This window comes from Neopelma chrysocephalum, unplaced genomic scaffold (genome assembly GCF_003984885.1).
Source record: "Neopelma chrysocephalum unplaced genomic scaffold, ASM398488v2 Primary Assembly neopelma1_59, whole genome shotgun sequence".
NCBI classification, from domain to species: Eukaryota; Metazoa; Chordata; class Aves; order Passeriformes; family Pipridae; genus Neopelma; species Neopelma chrysocephalum.
The window spans coordinates 15,014,924-15,031,770 of NW_020897714.1; the positions used below are offsets into that span (position 1 = coordinate 15,014,924).

The 16,847-nt window shown below is 43.1% G+C and overlaps 1 protein-coding gene across 1 annotated transcript in view; it reads left to right on the plus strand.

Moving 5' to 3' along the window:
* Positions 1–618: 618 nt before the first annotated feature.
* CNOT4 (CCR4-NOT transcription complex subunit 4) overlaps positions 619–16,847 on the plus strand; it is an 82,627-nt gene continuing 66,398 nt past the window's right edge. The window contains exon 1 of the mRNA XM_027680011.1: positions 619–974. The gene's annotated coding sequence lies outside the window, so the exon portion shown is untranslated. The remainder of the gene's footprint in view (positions 975–16,847) is intronic.

Sequence of the window (16,847 nt, forward strand, 5' to 3'; positions counted from 1 at the left end):
CTGGGACAGCGCCCGGGCACAGTCCCGCTCTCCCGGAGTGTGCGGGAATGGAAGCTGCCCGTGCCGAGTTCCGGGGGAGCCGCATCCAGCCCCAATCGAGCCACCGCGACAGCCGCGTCAGGTGTTCCCACATCCCATCCCCTGACGCTGTAGCCAACAACCGGCAAAGTCCGACGGGGAGGCACACGGGGTCGCTTCGACCTGGCGGGGAAAAAACCCCCAAAGCAACACCAAGGGGAGGAATAGAACAAATACAGAAATGAATGAATAAATAAACGAATGAATAAATAAATAAGTCCACCCAGTGCTTGAAAACCGCGCGGTTTAACGTCCAGCAACAAGTGGCTGAAATGACAACAGGTTTCCGGCTGCGGACTCCCCGGAGCAAGGCCCGGGACAGCCGTGTCCGGCCGGCGGCTCGAAGTCCCGGCCCAGCGGAAGGGCCGACCCCCGCCCCGCCCCGCCCCGCCCCCGCCTCCTCCCGCGCTGCCCACACTGCCCCCGCCTACAAGCCCCGTCATGCCCCGGGCCCGTCGCGGCCGCTGTCGTCGCGTCCCGTTCCCCCTCCTGCGCCGCACCCCGCCCACTGCCGGCGGCGCACGCGCAGCGGGGGCGGCGTCCGGGGCAAGTCTCCCCAATGTAAGATGGTGGCCGGGCTGGCAGCGGAGCGCCCCGAGCTCGGAGACCGCCCGTCCCTCGCGTAAAGGTCGTCGGAGCAGCCGCCTGAGCGCCTGGCCGGCCGCCGCCGCACGTCCTGCACCAGGAGTGCCGCTGCGGGTTTCTCCCCTCCGCTTCTCTCTCTCTTTCCTCACCGCCTCTCTCCTTCCCTCCCCACCCTTCTCCTCCTTTTCCCCTCGCCTCCTTCCCTGCACGCTCACTCACCCACCCGCCCGGCCGCCCCCGCCGCGCCGGGCAGCCCGAGCGGGGAGAGCCGCGCACACGCACCGCGGGCCGGGCAGGCAGAAGGAAGGCGGGTGAGTGCGAGCTGAAGGCCGGGCCGGGGAGGGAAGGAGGGAGGGAGGGAAGCAGAGGCGAGGAGGAGGCGGGGGGGAGCCGGGCCGCTCTGGCTACGAGAGCGCCGCGGCTTCACCGGGACGGCGCAGGCCGCAGCCCACCCGGCGGTGCAGCCCCGGGGCCGGGGGACGCGCCGGGCCGCTGCCGAGCGCCCGGGGCACCGGGCCGGGCGGGGAGGGCGCGGGGGCGAGCGGGCCGCTCCTCCTCCCGGGGGGCGCCAGGGAAGGGGCTCCCTCGGTGCCGCTGCCCGGAGGAGGCTTTATTTATCTCCTCCTCACCGCCCCGGCGTGGCGGAGCCCTTGGGCCGTGCCGGGCCACCGGTCAGGGCCGCGGGGGGCCGGTGCCCCTGGAGCCGCTCGCCTCCGTCGGGGCAGGCCGGCGCGGCCGGGCGCGGGCATCGCGGCGTGATTCATTTGGAATTTGCGTGGAAATTTCCTTTCTCCCCTTCTTCCTCTTCCACGGAGCCAGGTTCTATTTCTTCTTGTGATGTGCACTTTTTTTTCTGGGAAGAGAGAGAGAGGCAAACAGATGGTAAATGGCAGCCTCTTAATTTTGATGTTATTTTGGACAGTCCATGTAGCCTCCAGAGATTTGCCAGTCAGTAAAATAACCTATGTGTAACTTTCCGTTTCCTACTTACAAAATCCTAGAAGCTCTTTCTGTTTCGTGCATTGGCAGAAGCAAATGGCAAGGCTGCATGCAGGCTCTCTCCTGTTCCCAGCGATGGTCGTACAGCTCTACCTGCCAGTCTGAAAGGGAGCTGCCGGTGCCTTCATCTGTACAGTGAAGGGGAGGGAAAATACATTAGATAATTATCTTAAAATGTTTGGTTACTGTACCAGAAAGGATTTAATAGTCCATGGCTTGTATATTTCTGTCAGTGTGGTAATACCGAGTATGTAGTTCATAGGAGAAGCAAGTCTCTTCAGAGCATATGTTAATGGAAGCAAAACCTATCAGCTAGTTAAAGCTGTGGAAACTCTAGGCCTGCAGTTGGCTTGCTCCTGTTCAAAAGTTGTAGAAGTTAATGTTGACTAGTCGCATGTTTACTGAGCCTGTACAGGTTTCTAACTCGCTGTGTTTTAACTGTCTGTATTTTGTTTTAGCTTTGAAATGTCTTGACTTGCACATCCCTGTACTTTGACTTCATATTCTTGCTGTCTGGCATTAAGAGAAGAGAACTCATACTGAAAGATGAATATGTAGAAGAAAGAAATTTTTTCTAGCCCCTTTCACTGCTAAAAAAGGAAAGGGAAAAAATAAAATATAGGCTTATGAAGAGCAGGGAAGAAAGCAGCTGTTTGACTGAAGAGGATGAATTAGTTTCAGATGGCTTACAAATACTCAAATATACTCCTAGTTTCTTAGCATCTCTGTAATAATGTAGTGGTCTAATGCATGGTCAAGGATTCAGCTGTGCTGTACCTTAGGCTTTTGGAATTCTGTGATAGAATTTCCATTTCATAAACAAGATGAATCCATGCAAGTGTTTAGAAATGCCTGGCAGTTAAACTTGGCTGAATTGCAAACTAAGCTCATTTTAGGGGAAAAGATTGTTTTGAAAAGGAGAAATACAGTGATAAAATAATATGTTCTTTTATCTTGCGTGTTTCTTCAGGTACCTCTTTATTAGCTTTTAAAATGATGAGTGTTGGATCCTAACAGCTTTTCTCTTTACAGGGAAAAGATGGTGAGTGTCTGTCAGGAGTAGTGCTCTACTAGTTTCTTGGTACCTTTTCCTCAAAGTTCAAGAACATCCTTAGAATGCCAACTAAATAAAAGGCTTGGACTAGAAAAGCTGGTGAGAGAGTATACTCAAGACTGTGGCTTTTTTATTTAATTACAAATATTCTTTATGTACAGAGACAGGTTGTCCTTCATGGCTATTGTTCAGGAAAGTTGGGATGTTTTTTGTGAGTTAAATGTTTTGAAATTACTCTGACCAAGATCTTAAGTATGGGCCCTGAAGGCTTAACTCTGGTAACTATTTCTCAAAATTTTACCTGTTTCTTTGAAATAAATGAGATTATTTCAAATAGACTGTTCTGTAAGCACAGGTAACTGTTAAGTGGCTGATTGTAGATTGCATCTTAGGCCTTGGTTGTTTTGGTAAGATGAGGCTGATCTATAGGCCTTAACACATGCTGGAAGGAAATTACTTGCTCAGCAAGACTGCTAGGATCAAGGGTGCCTAAACTTTCACGTGGTGAATTAGTGCCTTAGGTTGTACGAATCACCTTTTGTCCCGCTTGCAGTTGTGCAGTATTGGTGAGATAACTTGACTAGGTGCATATGTGAAAGACTGCATGACTTACCTTGCTTCAGTGTCCTGAATGTTTCCTCTCTTTCAAGATGTTTATGCTTTTTTTTTTTTCCCCAGCGTATATCTGGTTTGTCTCCTTTGTTTTGGATGGAAACAGTGTGAGGAGCTAGAGCTCTATAAATAAATAGAGCCCTTATCTCTTTGGGCCCCACTCTTCTGGTTCTTGGAGAATAGTCTAGGAATTTTTTCCTTTCAGGAGATTGATTAACATTTGTTAACATTTTAACAACTGTAAATGCTTTCCGGGCTTGGAAAACTAAGTATAGTAGCAAATGGTTTGGCGTGGCTTGAGATGCTGCTCAGACCTTCTGGTTCTTCCTGTAAGCAAGCTGGGAGGGCAATGTAAGTGTTAAGCAGAAAACAGGAATATAGCCTCTGTAAGTAAATACATATATGTGTTTTTGCATTAAACTGTTTGGATCAGTTAGGTGCATGTTTTTATTAAACTGGATTTTGTTCTGTTGTACCAGGAACTTTGATATGCTTGGTTTTGTCAGGTGGCATTTTTCTTGTATGATCTTGAAAAGGGAATCTTTACAGTTTTCTTATTTTAAAATTGTATCAAAGATCATACTAATTCGGTGAGCATTCAGAATACATGTTTTTGACTTCTGGCTAGCTGTTATTAGACTGGCTCCAACAGCTGAAAGAAAAGAATTAGTGTTTAAACTATTGATTTCCTCATAGTACTAAGATGAAGTAGGTTTTGTGGCTATATGTTTTATTCTTTCCTTCCACTTCACTATTCTGGGAACATGACAACTCCAGGATATTTCTTGTAGGAGTCTATTATTTAAATGGAACTTGCAAGTGTTTTCTAAACATGCATGTACAAAATAAGGTATTCATAAACTATCTCATGCATGTGCTTTAACAACTGGAGGAAGCCTGCATCCAAAGCCATAAGGAGAATACAGGCCAAGAGAATGATGCTCCTGCTCATCCTTTTCTGTGTAACCTGAAAGCTGTGTACTGTATTTTTATTCTGGAGCAGAATATGTTAGTGTTAATTTCATAATGATTAATCAATAATTTGTGTATTTTTATCAGGTACTTCATCTGTTACTCATTTTCAGATTGGGGGAAAAATAGGTTGGGGTCAGCATAAGGGGGATTTTTTTTATCTTTTAGTCACCAAATTAAAAATAAAGGTGGATCAAGCAAACATGCTACTGAACTTGGTGGAAGGCGAACTTGGATCTTGGCTAAGGCTTGTTCTCTGATCAGTGCTGTCTGACTTTGATCTGGTTCTGTTTTCTTGCAAGGGAAGAAGGGAAAACTTCATCTGTCTAGGATCTAACATACTGTGATTCCAACATCAGTTTTTTCTATCTTGATGTTGTCTTGAGAGGAATAGATTCCTAATATGGAGTGGGTTCTAGTTGACCACAAAATCTGATATAAAGCAATTGTATTTCTGCTTGAAGTGGGATGGAGGGTCCCCTGTTGTAGTGCAGGTCCTTGGACTTGCCCTCTCTGGGCTTTGAGTATTTGACTCTTCACAGCTTAGCAGTCCTTGATTGCTGGAAGTTAAAGTTGCAATATTTTCTATGTAATCAATTGTATCTATTATTAGCACTAGGAATTTGTTGGCATTTTTGTGTTGTTGGGGTTTGATTTTTTGCTTCTTCGTTTTTCAAAACAAATTAAGTGAAATAAACTGCAAAAATGGCAGCGCACTTCTCTGTCTTTGCTTTTAACTTATTCTAATGAATTCTTCAAATTTAAAACAGAAACACAGAAGCTTTGTAGGGATGGCCAGAAAATGTGATAGGCGTGTGTACTGTGGTTTTCAAGTGGTTCTTCATCCCAGGTTTTACTTTGGCATGTTTTTAGGCCTTGTTTTTGGTGAACTGCAATATAATCTTGTTTCAGTCTGCTGAGCTCTAATCTTTTCCTTACTTGACAGAAGGGGCATTTATTTTTCCCAGTGTGGATGTTCTTAAATGTTTTATTCCATGTAAGGTTTCATACAGAAAACTAGTAACTAAAAGGATAGCAATCTCACTCATTGTAAGATAAAATACACTGCATAGGAAGATTTGCGAACAATTTTCTTAATTTGTTTCAGGAACACTGAATTAAACAGATGAGATTTATTTGAAGGCAGGCTTCATGTTATACATTGGTTTAAAGTTTCTTTTACAAGTGTAGCTTTAATGTGGGTCCTGTTTGAAATGTGTATATTAATTTTAAATTGCAAGGTCTGTGAACTGAGACACCTAGACTGTGAAATACCGTACTTGCAGGTGGAGTAATTTTGTTATTTCTAAACCTCTCTCCTATTCCATGTTACAATAAATTACCATCTTAAATCAAAACAACAGAATTTCAGTGCAGGACTGGGAGGAAGTAATTAAATTACATTTATATGTGTTTTGGAACTGCCTAGCTGAGGGAGTTAAGTGATAGAAGTTTTGATGAAGATTATATCCCGGATAGGTAAGCATGTGGTGGCTGTTGTTCAGAGTTTCTGTTTTGTAATACAGCCTAGAAACATAGAAAAATGGGATAGGGAAAGAAGTATGTAGCAGTAATCACTAGATGAGGGGAGAAAGTGTTCAGCTACTTTCTTTCCCTGTCTTCTCTCCACATATAATGAATGAAGATAGAGATAGGTATGTGTAGCTATAGCTGTGCCTGTCAGTTAAAGACCTAAAGCTTTGCTGTGATATGAAGATGTTACCTTGGGCTACTGGACGTTGCAAAAATAGAAACTATTCCCTCTCTCTGAATAGCTGCCACTTCATTACATGTGACTTCTTTTTTTTTTTTTTTTGAATGAAAACTAAGGTTAGTCTTCAGTATTTCATTCATAAAATGTGTCCTCTGAGAGCTCCTAAACTAACATAAAATGAAAGGCCAAAACTTGCTAGGTCAAAATTAGTGTTTATGAGTCAACATGCCCCATAGTTAATTTGAATATATTTCCTTCAATCAGCGTGAACTGTAGGGGCCCCTAAAGTCCTGAAGTTACATTAAAAGTGCTGGTCTGAGTGAGAGAGACCCAGTAGCATTAATCCAGTTTGTCTAGTGACTTAGTCGTACTGCCATTTGTCATGTAACTGCTGCTGCTGCTCTGAAGGAGCCTTCTTGCATGTGCTTCTGTTGATTGTTTAGCAAGTTGAATCCCTTTTCCTAAGAAGGTAATCTTTCTTTTTATGAAACTTCATCCTAGGTTAAGGGTCAAGGAATTCATAACTGAGGAACCATGTTTGAGAAATTAGAGCTCCTTCCTGTCTTTGAAAGCTCCTTTGCTAATCCTTTCATTTAGTAAAGCATATATTTGACGTATTAATGTTGTGGTTTCACAGTTAGGGGCAAACTTGTTCTAGAACATCAAGTGGTAAGTCTGAACCCAGAGGATGATCACTGGTTTTCTTTTACATAACTGTTGGTGTATGCTGAAAATATGGAAGAACAGCTGGGAAGTTTAAGGAAATAGCAGCTCTTATACTCATCAAGCTGTCTTCTGCACATGGGTAGTGTCGTCATCTGGCTGGATTACAATTTCAGTCTAGTCTTGAATAGTAGTTATAACTGTAAGCATGCTTCAAGGTAGGTTCATTCTCATGTTCTCAACAGTGTAGTGGCTTCCTCTTCTAACTGAGCCTTTTTAGAGCCATTAATTTCTTAAAGCTTTTGCTCATAATCTCATTCTGATTTAACCTTGAGGCTTGTGATGCCTAGGAGGTGGGGCAGTGGCATATCTTGTATGAGAACTATTGCTCTGGTTACTACTGTATAAATACATAAAACAGTGAAACTTGGTGAGAACTGGCTGTGTTGTGTGACCACATGACTGGCAGTCTTAAGAAAAGTTCCCTGGGCAGGAACTACTTAGAATTGGTTCTCTAGTATCTTCTTCTGGGAAACTAGCTAATTGCTTTCGAGTTCAGTGAGCAAAAAGAGAACACCATACAGCCATTTTTATAAGGAAACCTGCAGTGGCACATGGCTTTTATTTTTTGAGCTTAGTTGTATAGAATATAAGTGAAGTGAAGAGTCAGAAAACAGGCACTTTGAAGTAAAATGTTTATTCTGTCTTTAATCATAATTAATACTGGTGACCATACTTTTTTTAAACATTCTTTGCACATATATATATTAAACTATTGAGCAGAGGTTAAGCAAAATTTGTTTTCAAACAAATTTGTAATTTGGTGTGACGAGGTGAGAGGGGCAGGTTCCTTTTGGCACTGGCAGTGCTGTAGTCATCCACTCGTAATAAATGAGCCATTTACCACCAGCTACTGTTTCTGCTGTATTCAGTGTGTGCCAACTCTGAAAGCATGGTGAAGGTAACTGTAGAGGTGGAGTGCAACATCTTTTGACAGTACTGTTTTTTTCTGAGACTTATAATGGACTCAGGAAATACCATGTTATATAGAAGTGCAGAAAGGAGATGGACTCAGCGTCACTCTGTGTTTTATTTGGGTTTTTTTTTTGTTTTTTTTTTTTTTTTACTAAGTATGAAGTCAGATATTGGAGAGCATCCTCTTACATAGACCTGACATCATCATGAATGTTTGAGGCATCCTTAATGTCGTAATTTTGTGGTTTTTTCTTCTGTTTTTAAATCTATCAGCCGGTTCTTCATCCCCTTAAGACAGTTTTTCGATTTTCTTATGGGTTTTGGTTAGTTTGCATCTCATATGGCTTAGGCTTCTCCAAAGAAACCACATTCAGCTGCTCCTAATTGCTAAAAACTCAGACTTGTATCTCGTAGTATTAAACAGTCACAACATTTAAAGGATATGCTGGGCAAGTGCATTTGCAGTCAACTTGAACTTCTGTGCTTTTTACAGTGTTTATTTGTCACAGTCTGACAGATTTTTGTTTGGGATTTAATTCAGTACTTTGTACATACCAAATGACTCCTTAAGTTCACCTATCTGAGTTAACACAGCTCCATATATTTGAGGTAGAAGGAATTTATAAAAAACCAATACTACACATTCTACTTAAATTTGTGTAACCTGATGCTCTGCTTTTTGAGTATTTTACTAAATTGTTTCTTTTTAGAATCCTAAATTAATTTCCCCTTTCTACCTAGCCTTTTTAAAAAATGACCTGGAAAACTATTTTCACAGGTTGCTTCTTAATGTTCTCCCTTTCTTTTTTTCTTTTAAGGCAATTGCTTTATATATGACTGTCTCTAGAATTTGTTTACTACAACATATAAATTATTTTCAAGCAGTTATATGTGTTCTATTCCTCATTGAGATAAAAGTGCTTCCTTGAATGCAAGCAAACAAGTATGTATTTCCCTGAAAAGTAGATGCAGGCGATTGTAGCTTGTGTACCAGATATTTGGGAATGGGGATTTATGGTATGAGTGAATATTGCACAAAGCAGCTGCCTTTCTGGATTTCTAGCAGGTATGTGAAGTGATTGATTAGAAGATGCTTTCATCCTCTGAAATTTTTCTGTGCTTCTCGTGAAGTGATTGGTTTGTTTTTTGAAATAACTGATTTTTAAATTACAAAATAGATAGTAAAATTTCAAGTATTCTCTATAGAAGCCAAATGAATCCCAAAGTGTGATTGTGACTGTGACATGGTAGACGTTTGTACTATTTTCTGTTGACTCAGGTGTCAGTGAATGTTACTGAAGCAGCATCCTGCTCTTGTCTGAAGCAGATGATGTCCTAAGTATAGTATTCCTATTTTCTATACTTGAACTGAACTCCTGAGTTAGTCTTTTTCTTCAGCTGATAGAACTGATAAATCATTGGATTTATTTGATACTGCATGTTAATTAGATGTACCTTTTATGTTATCCAACTGTTTCCTAAATTGCTAAAAGAAATACTTTATTGTCTTGAATTACGTGCTACAGAATTTCAGATTTTAGAGAAGCTTCACCCTTTGTCATTTTTAGCACAGAACAAGAAATAAGCCAGAGGCCTAATTTCCGCCTACTTTCAGGTAGTGCCACAAATTTGAGCACAGGATGTGTGCTATATTTGGAATCAGCTTTACCTTCCAGGGACACATAGAGAAAAAGCTGAAGTGGTCCAGTTATTAGCTGCAGGGACTCATGCTTTAGTTACTTTTTCACTCTTGAAAAATTCTAAGTGTATTTATCTTGGTGTAACTGTTAATGTCTCTTTAAAGTGGAAATAGGCTTATGCGTATTAAACTTCTGTTGTAACTTTACAGTTCCACTGTACTTCATGTATTTATATGCTAAGACTGTTATATTGTACAAGAGCAGTCCTTGTGGTAAGGAGTTGTTACAATAAACATTTTTGAAGCTAATATTGCAAATGTAGGCTTGTTTCTCTGTTTCAGGCATGTTCTGTAATTTCATTATAGTCTAAATCTATTCCAGTAAAGTTTACTACTTAAATGTTTGTAGGATCACAGCCTTAATTTGTAGTATTTTGGTTTTCTGCCTTAAGCACTACCTAAATGCAATTAAGTTCTAATGGATTGCTGTGTTGCCTTTTAAAATGCAAAGTATAGACGAGTTCACAGAATCACGGAATGGTTTGGTTTGGAAGGGACCTTAAAAATCGTCTCGTTCCGCACCACCTGCCATGGGCAGGAACACCTTCCACTTGCCCAGGTTCCTCAAAAAGCCCCCATTCAACCTGGCCTTGAACACTTCCGGGGATGGGACATCCACACTCCTCTGGACAACCTGTTCCAGGGCCTCAACACCCTCATTGTGAAGAATTTCTTCCTAATAGCTGATCTAAATCTACCCTCTCTCAGTTTAAAAGCTTTACCTCTTGTGCTGTCACTTCACTTCCTAGTAGAGTCCCTCTCCATATTTCTTGTAGGCCCCCTTTAGGTTCTGGAAGGCTGCTGTAAGGTCTCCCTGGAGCCTTCTCCAGGCTGAACAACCCCAACGTCATAGGAGAGATACTGCAGCCCTGTGATCATCATTGTGGCCCTTCTGTGCACCTGCTTGAGCAGTTCCATGTCTTCATTATGCTGGGGGCCCCAGTTAGTTATTCATCTAATAATATTCTGTCTTCCAGTTGTTAAGTGTTCATTTGCCTGTGGCGTAAACTGACTTGGCTCTCCTTACTTGACACCCTCTGTGGTGGGGGGCAAGCATTGTCACTTCTTGCAAAAGTCAAATTTACTTTTTTCCAGTTATGTGACTGGAAAGATATTAACAGTATGAATGGCTGAGAGTGAATCTGAGGCCAGTGACTCTGCTGTTTCACGAGTTTTAGGATGAGGTTGAAGAGAATGATCAAATCTTCTTACTTCTATGTGTTTCTTTGTAGTTTCTCGAGTATTCTGAAGAATTATTTTAAACTGGTGCAAGGATTTTTTTTATTTGTATGGATTTTTTTTTTTAGTGAGCTGGATGAGGAGTACAGACCTTTCTATGATATATTTTCTCCCCCTCAGCTGGAAATGAAATATAGAACATGGGTTTTCCAGAGAGATAGGAAAGTCTGTAGAGAAGATTGCTTTTTTTCTGTTAAGGAAGCATCACTACTTCTTCCAGTATCTGTAGCCCCCCGTCTTTTCTTTTGAGAAATAAGTGCTGGATCACATATCAATTACTGATAAGAGATATGGAGTAAATCTTGAGATATATCTCCTCTTTTTCACTCCTTCCCCTCCTGTCTCTGGGATTTCTTGACTGACTAGTCATGACATGGATTTTTCCAGTGGTTAATAATTCCTGATATTACTTGCTTCATCCAAGAGTGAGTGACTGTCTGAAGAGCTGTTACTGTACTGAAATATTGTTAGTCTGATAAGTAACTTTGGAGGATTGGGAAAACTGATAGAGGAACTTTTTGCTTGCAATTGTCAATAGGGGACTACACCTTAACAGAAATTTACCTCAGGTGCTGGAGTGCTTGTGGCATCTTCATTAATGTTTTTATTCTTTTTTGTAACAGTCGTTTAGACAGCAGTCCTAATAATGTACTCTTATTTTCCTTCCTGATAGCTTTCTGATCTATGTACTTTGAGTTTGGGTCATTGGTTTGGTTTTTTTGTTGTAGGTTCACCCCCCCGCCTCCCACTGGAGTGTTTTTGTTGTTGGTTGGTGTGTTTTTGTTTTTTTGTTTGTTTGTTTTGTTTCCCCTCCTTCAGTTCAGGGCATCTTTTCTTTTTCCTATGTATCCAAGCTTGTGTACATATATGTATATATATATGTATGTGTATATATATATATAATGAGCCTGTAAGACTACAGCTCTTTGTTCAACTGGGTGATTTTTTTATTTTTTTTTAGGAAGTTCTTCCATATCTCTTAATTCTAATTTAGGAACAGATCTGCCAGCTGAACAGGAGATGGTCTCTTTAGAGTTGATGTATGTCCTAGAGGGGGATTATAGTGAGCCCAGAAAGGCAGTGTATAACTCATTTTAGCTTATACTAGAGCAGATTTTAGTGTGAGGTGTCAGTTCCTACAGTTGTATCTGGGGAAATGTGGGGATCAAGATAACAGCCACTCTAAATCAAAACATTATATTTGTGGTGGAAGACTTTAGGTTTAGCAGATGTGTAGGAGAAGTAAGAGTTTGCTAGAATTCTGTCAGTTGTTAGGGAAATGGGTCTTCAGGCTGCAGAAGAGAAGGCTTTGGGAAGCAGGAGGAACTAATAGCAGCCTTACAGTACCAATGGGCAGACTATTGAGAATACTGAGCCAGGATCTTTATAGCAATATGTGGAAGGCAGGCAAGAGAAAGCAGGCATGCATTAAAATAACTGCATTTAAGAAGAACATGTTTCTCCATGGAGTGGGACAATTGTTGGAACAGGTGAAAGAGATTCTGTAGTGTCCGGCCTTAAATGGTTTGATGCCCACTGGATAAAGCCCTGTGTAATCTAGACTGATTTTGCTGACCTTGCTTTGAGAAGGAGGTTGACTAGGAAACTCTAAAGATCCTTTCCAATTGGAACTATTCTATGAATCTGTAGCAAAAAAATTGTAACAGTCCTCAACTTCACAAATAAATTGTCCATGTTAGACCTTGAAACTAAGAGTCAGTAATGAGCCTACAAAATCTCATGAGGTTTAATAAGACCAAGTGCAAGGTGCTGCACCTGAGTTGGGGCAACTCCCAGTATCAGCACGGGCTGGGGGATGAAGGGATCAAGAGCAGTCCTGCTGAGAAGGACTTGGGAGTGCTGATGGATGAGAGGCTGGACATGACCCAGCAATGTGAGCTCATAGCCCAGAAAGCCAAGTGTATCCTGGGCTGCACCAGAAGCAGCCTGGGCAGCAGGTTGAGGGAGGGTATTCTGCCCCTCTCTCTGCTCTGGTGAGATCCCACCTGCAGTGCTGCATCCAGCTCTGGGGTCCCAGCACAGGAAGGACATGGAGCTGTTGCAGTGAGTCCAGAGGAAGCCACTAAGATGATTAGATGGATGGAGCACCTCTGCTATGAGGAAAGGCTGAGAGAATGGGATTGTTCTGCCTGAAGAAGAGAAGGCTTTGGGGTGACCTAATTGTGGCCTTCCAGTACTTGAAGGGAGCCTTTAAGAAAGATGAAGATGGACTTCTTACCAGGAGCATGTAGTGACAGGACAAGGGGGAATGCTATCAAACTGAAAGAGAATAGATTTAGACTAGATATTAGGAAAAAATTCCGTACTGTGACGGTGATGAGGCCCTGGAACAGGTTGCCCAGGGAAGTTGTGGGTGCCCCATCCCTGGAAATACTCAAAGCCAGATTGGATGGAGCTCTGAGCAACCTCGGCTAGTGAAAGGTGTCTCTGCTTATGGCAGAGGTGTTTGAACTAGATGATCTTTTAGATCCCTTCCAACCCAGGCCATTCTATAATTCTGTATTAAGAACCTTAAAGCAGATAGTGTGGCTTCAGTGGAAATGCAGGACTTTTTAAACTTAAAGGTACTGCTTGATATAAATACTGAAGCTCATTGATGTAATACAGAAGATAACTGAATCTCTTGCACTGACACAGGATGTTTGTTTTCTTAAAGTTCAATCTGGTTGCTTAAGAATTCAGCAATTAAGTGCTCCAAAGGGGAAGGGAAGATACCAGACTTGCCAGTGATGAGCAATGGGATGGTGTGCCGAAACCCGAGCAAATGAGCAGTAATGGGATCCCTCAATCAGCTTCATGAGGTTTTGGTTACAAAGTACTACACCTGAAGTATTCCTACACTAATGCACACAGCATGAGCAACAAATAAGACTAGCTCGAAGCATTGTCCCAGAGATTTGATATCATTGGCATAAGTGAAACATGATAGAATCAGTCTTGTGGTTGGAGTGCCCTGTTGGGTGGTTACAGGCACTTCTGGAGGGATAGGCAGGGCAGAAGAAGCGAGGTGGCATTGTATGTAATGGAAGAGAGCTCACAGTTGGCGATGGCACAGTTGAGAGCCTCTGGGTAAGAATCAAGGGACAAACAAATAATGTGGATGTCATCCTTCGAGTCTACTACAGACCTCCCAACCAGGACGATGACTGAATAATTCTTTGAGGAACTAAGGGACACTTCCAAGTCAACTGCCTTTGTCCTTACGGGGGACTCCAGCTTGCCAGGAATTAACTGGAAGCATCGCACAGCTTGTACAACCCAGGCCAGAAGATTCCTAAAAACCCTAGTTGACAACTTCGTGGAACAGGTCCTAAGGGAGCCGCCTCAGAAAGTGCCTTTGTTGATCTGCTGCTTGTCAACAGAGTGGATCTCGTGAGCAAGTGGAGATTGGCGGCTGTCTTGGCCACAGCAACCACAAAACTATTGAGTTTAAAATCTCTGTTGACAGGAGAAAGAGTGCCAGCAAAACCTCAACTCAGGACATGAAGGGAGCAGACTTCAGGCTGCTCAGAGAACTAGTAAAGTCCCCTCAGAAAATGGTTTTGCAGGTGCTGGAGCCCATCGGTACTGGTCACTCTCTAAACACTGTATCCTAAGGGCACAGGAGCAGGCAATCCACAAATGTCACAAGTCAAGCAGACAAGGCAGAAGACTGGCTTGGCTGAACAGGGAAATAAGGAGAAAAAAGAAGGTGTATGCCCAGCGGAAGCAAGGTCGGCTGACATGGGAAGAATACAGAGACGCTGCCTGCTGCTGTAGGGAGAAAATTTATGCAGCCAAGCTCAATCGGAGTTGAAGCTGACCAGAAATGTGGGGGGCAATAAAGAGTTTTTTCCAATACATTAATGACAATAGGCATTATTGAAATATCATTGGCCTGTTACAGGATGAGGATGGTCACCTCACAAACAGGGACAGGGACAAGGCAGAGGTGTTTTATGCTTTCTTTGCCTCTGTCTTCAACGCGGATGATGAACCAGGAGGGTTTCAGTGCCCTGAGATGGAGGACCATGACTGTGAGAATGATCAGCTCCCAGTTGACCCTGAAATTGTGCAGGATCTGATGATCCACCTGGATCCCTACAAATCTGTGGGGCCTGACGGGATCCATCTGCAAATCCTCAGAGATGGCTGATGTCATTGCAAAACCTCTCTCAAGGTTTGATTTTTTTTTTTTTTTTTTTGAGTGGTCTGGGGAATCTGGAGAGATCCCAGCTGAGTGGAAGCTGGCAAATGTTCTGATTTTCAGGAAGGGCAAGAAGACGGACTCTGGAAACTACAGGCCAATCAGTCTCACTTCGGTGAAAAGATTATTCTGGGAGGTACTGGAAAACACCTGGAGGACAGCCCAGCCATTGGTCACAGCCAGCACAACTTCATGAGGGGAAAGTCCTGCTTATTGAACCTGATTTCCTTCTACAACAGGGTAACCCACCTAGTTGATCTAGGAAAGCCAGTAGATGTAATCCTTTTGGACTTAAGCGAAACTTTTGGACCTGTCTCACACAGTATCCTTCTGGACAAAATATGCAGCACACAGTTGGATAACCATGTTATGTAATGGGTGAGCAGCTGGCTCACAGGTTGGGCACAAAGGGTTATATTGAAGGGGGTATCATCAGGCTGGTGACCTGTCACTAGTGGGGTTCTGCAGAGCTCCATCCTCGGCCCAGTTCTCTTCAACATCTTCATTAATGATTTGGACACAGGACTCAAAGGAATACTAAGTTTGCCGACAACACTAAATTGGGAGGAGCTGTTGACTCCCTCAAGGGCAGAGAGGCCCTTCAGAGAGACCTCAACAAATGAGAGAGATGAGCAATCCCCGACCATATGAGGTTTAACAAGGGCAAGTGCCGGATTCTGCATCTGGGGTGGAGCAACCCTGGTTGTCTGTACAGATTGGGGAATGAGAGGCTGGAAAGCAGCAACAGAAGGGGACCTGGGGTCCTGGTCAATGGCCAGTTGAATATGAGTCAGCAGTGCCCTGGCAGCCAGGAGGGCCAGCTGTGTCCTGGGAGGCATCAGGCAAAGCATCGCCAGCCGGTCGAGGGAGGGGATTGTCCCGCTCTGCTCTGCACTGGTGCGGCCTCACCTTGAACATTGTGTGCAGTTTTGGGCACCACAATATAAGGAAGATACTAAGCTGTTGGAGAGTGTCCAAAGGAGGGTCATGAGGATGGTGAAGGGTCTTAGGGGAAAGCCATATGAGGAGCAGCTGAGGTCACTTGGTCTGTTCAGGCTGAGGAAGAGGAGACTGACGGGAGACCTCATTGCGATCTTCGACATCTCCACGAGAGGAAGAGGATGGGCAGGTACCATTCTCTTCACTCCTGTCACCAGTGACAGGACTCAAGGAAACAGCATGGATCTGAGTCAGGGTAGGCTTAGGTTTGATAGGAAAAGGATTTTTACCTGGAGGGTGATTGGCCACTGGAAGAGGCTCCCCATGGAAGTGGTCACAGCACCAAGCCTGTCTGAGTTGAAGTGTTTGAACAATGCTTTCAGGCATGTGGTATGATTCTTGGGGGACCAGGACCAGGAGTAGGATTCGATGATCCTGGTGGGTCAGTCCGACTCAGCATATTCTTTGATTCTGTGAGCTTTTCCATACCCTGTCCATGGTACTGCAGGTACAGGCATTTCCCTTCCACAACAGTAGTCAGGCTGACAATGTGTTGGAATAAAGTGATTTAGTATTGGAGTTGGACTAGGTTGTGTGTGTGGTGGGGTTTTTGTGGGTATTTTTATTCCTGTCTCTCCTGTGAGGTTTTTCTTCTTGTTTGTCCTTCAAAACATCAGGAATAGCAACAGTGCTGTATTTGGCTAAATGCTCATTTTGTAGTTGTGTCTTCGTAAAAAGCAGAAGAAACACCCTTCGCTTCTGTTGGCTAAAAAGCACTATTTTGATAATCTAGAATAATTTCTTCAATCTGTAACTGCAAGTACACTATGATTTATCTTATAGCAGAACTTAGTCTTTATTTTCTGCTTAAACTAAAACCTTTAGCTTTCTTGTGATGATTAGGAGTACAAATAGACCCTCAAATGAAAGATAAAATTAGGTGTTAAACATCATTATGGTGTTTCATATTTTCTACGGTGTGCCTTGGGAGAGTGAAGGAAATCTGGTCCTAGCACTTATCTTCATCTTTGCACTGTACCTATGGGTAATGTCCTTTACACTAGTAATTCTAGATTTTATGAGTATTCTTTCTCAAACTTGGTAGTTTTGT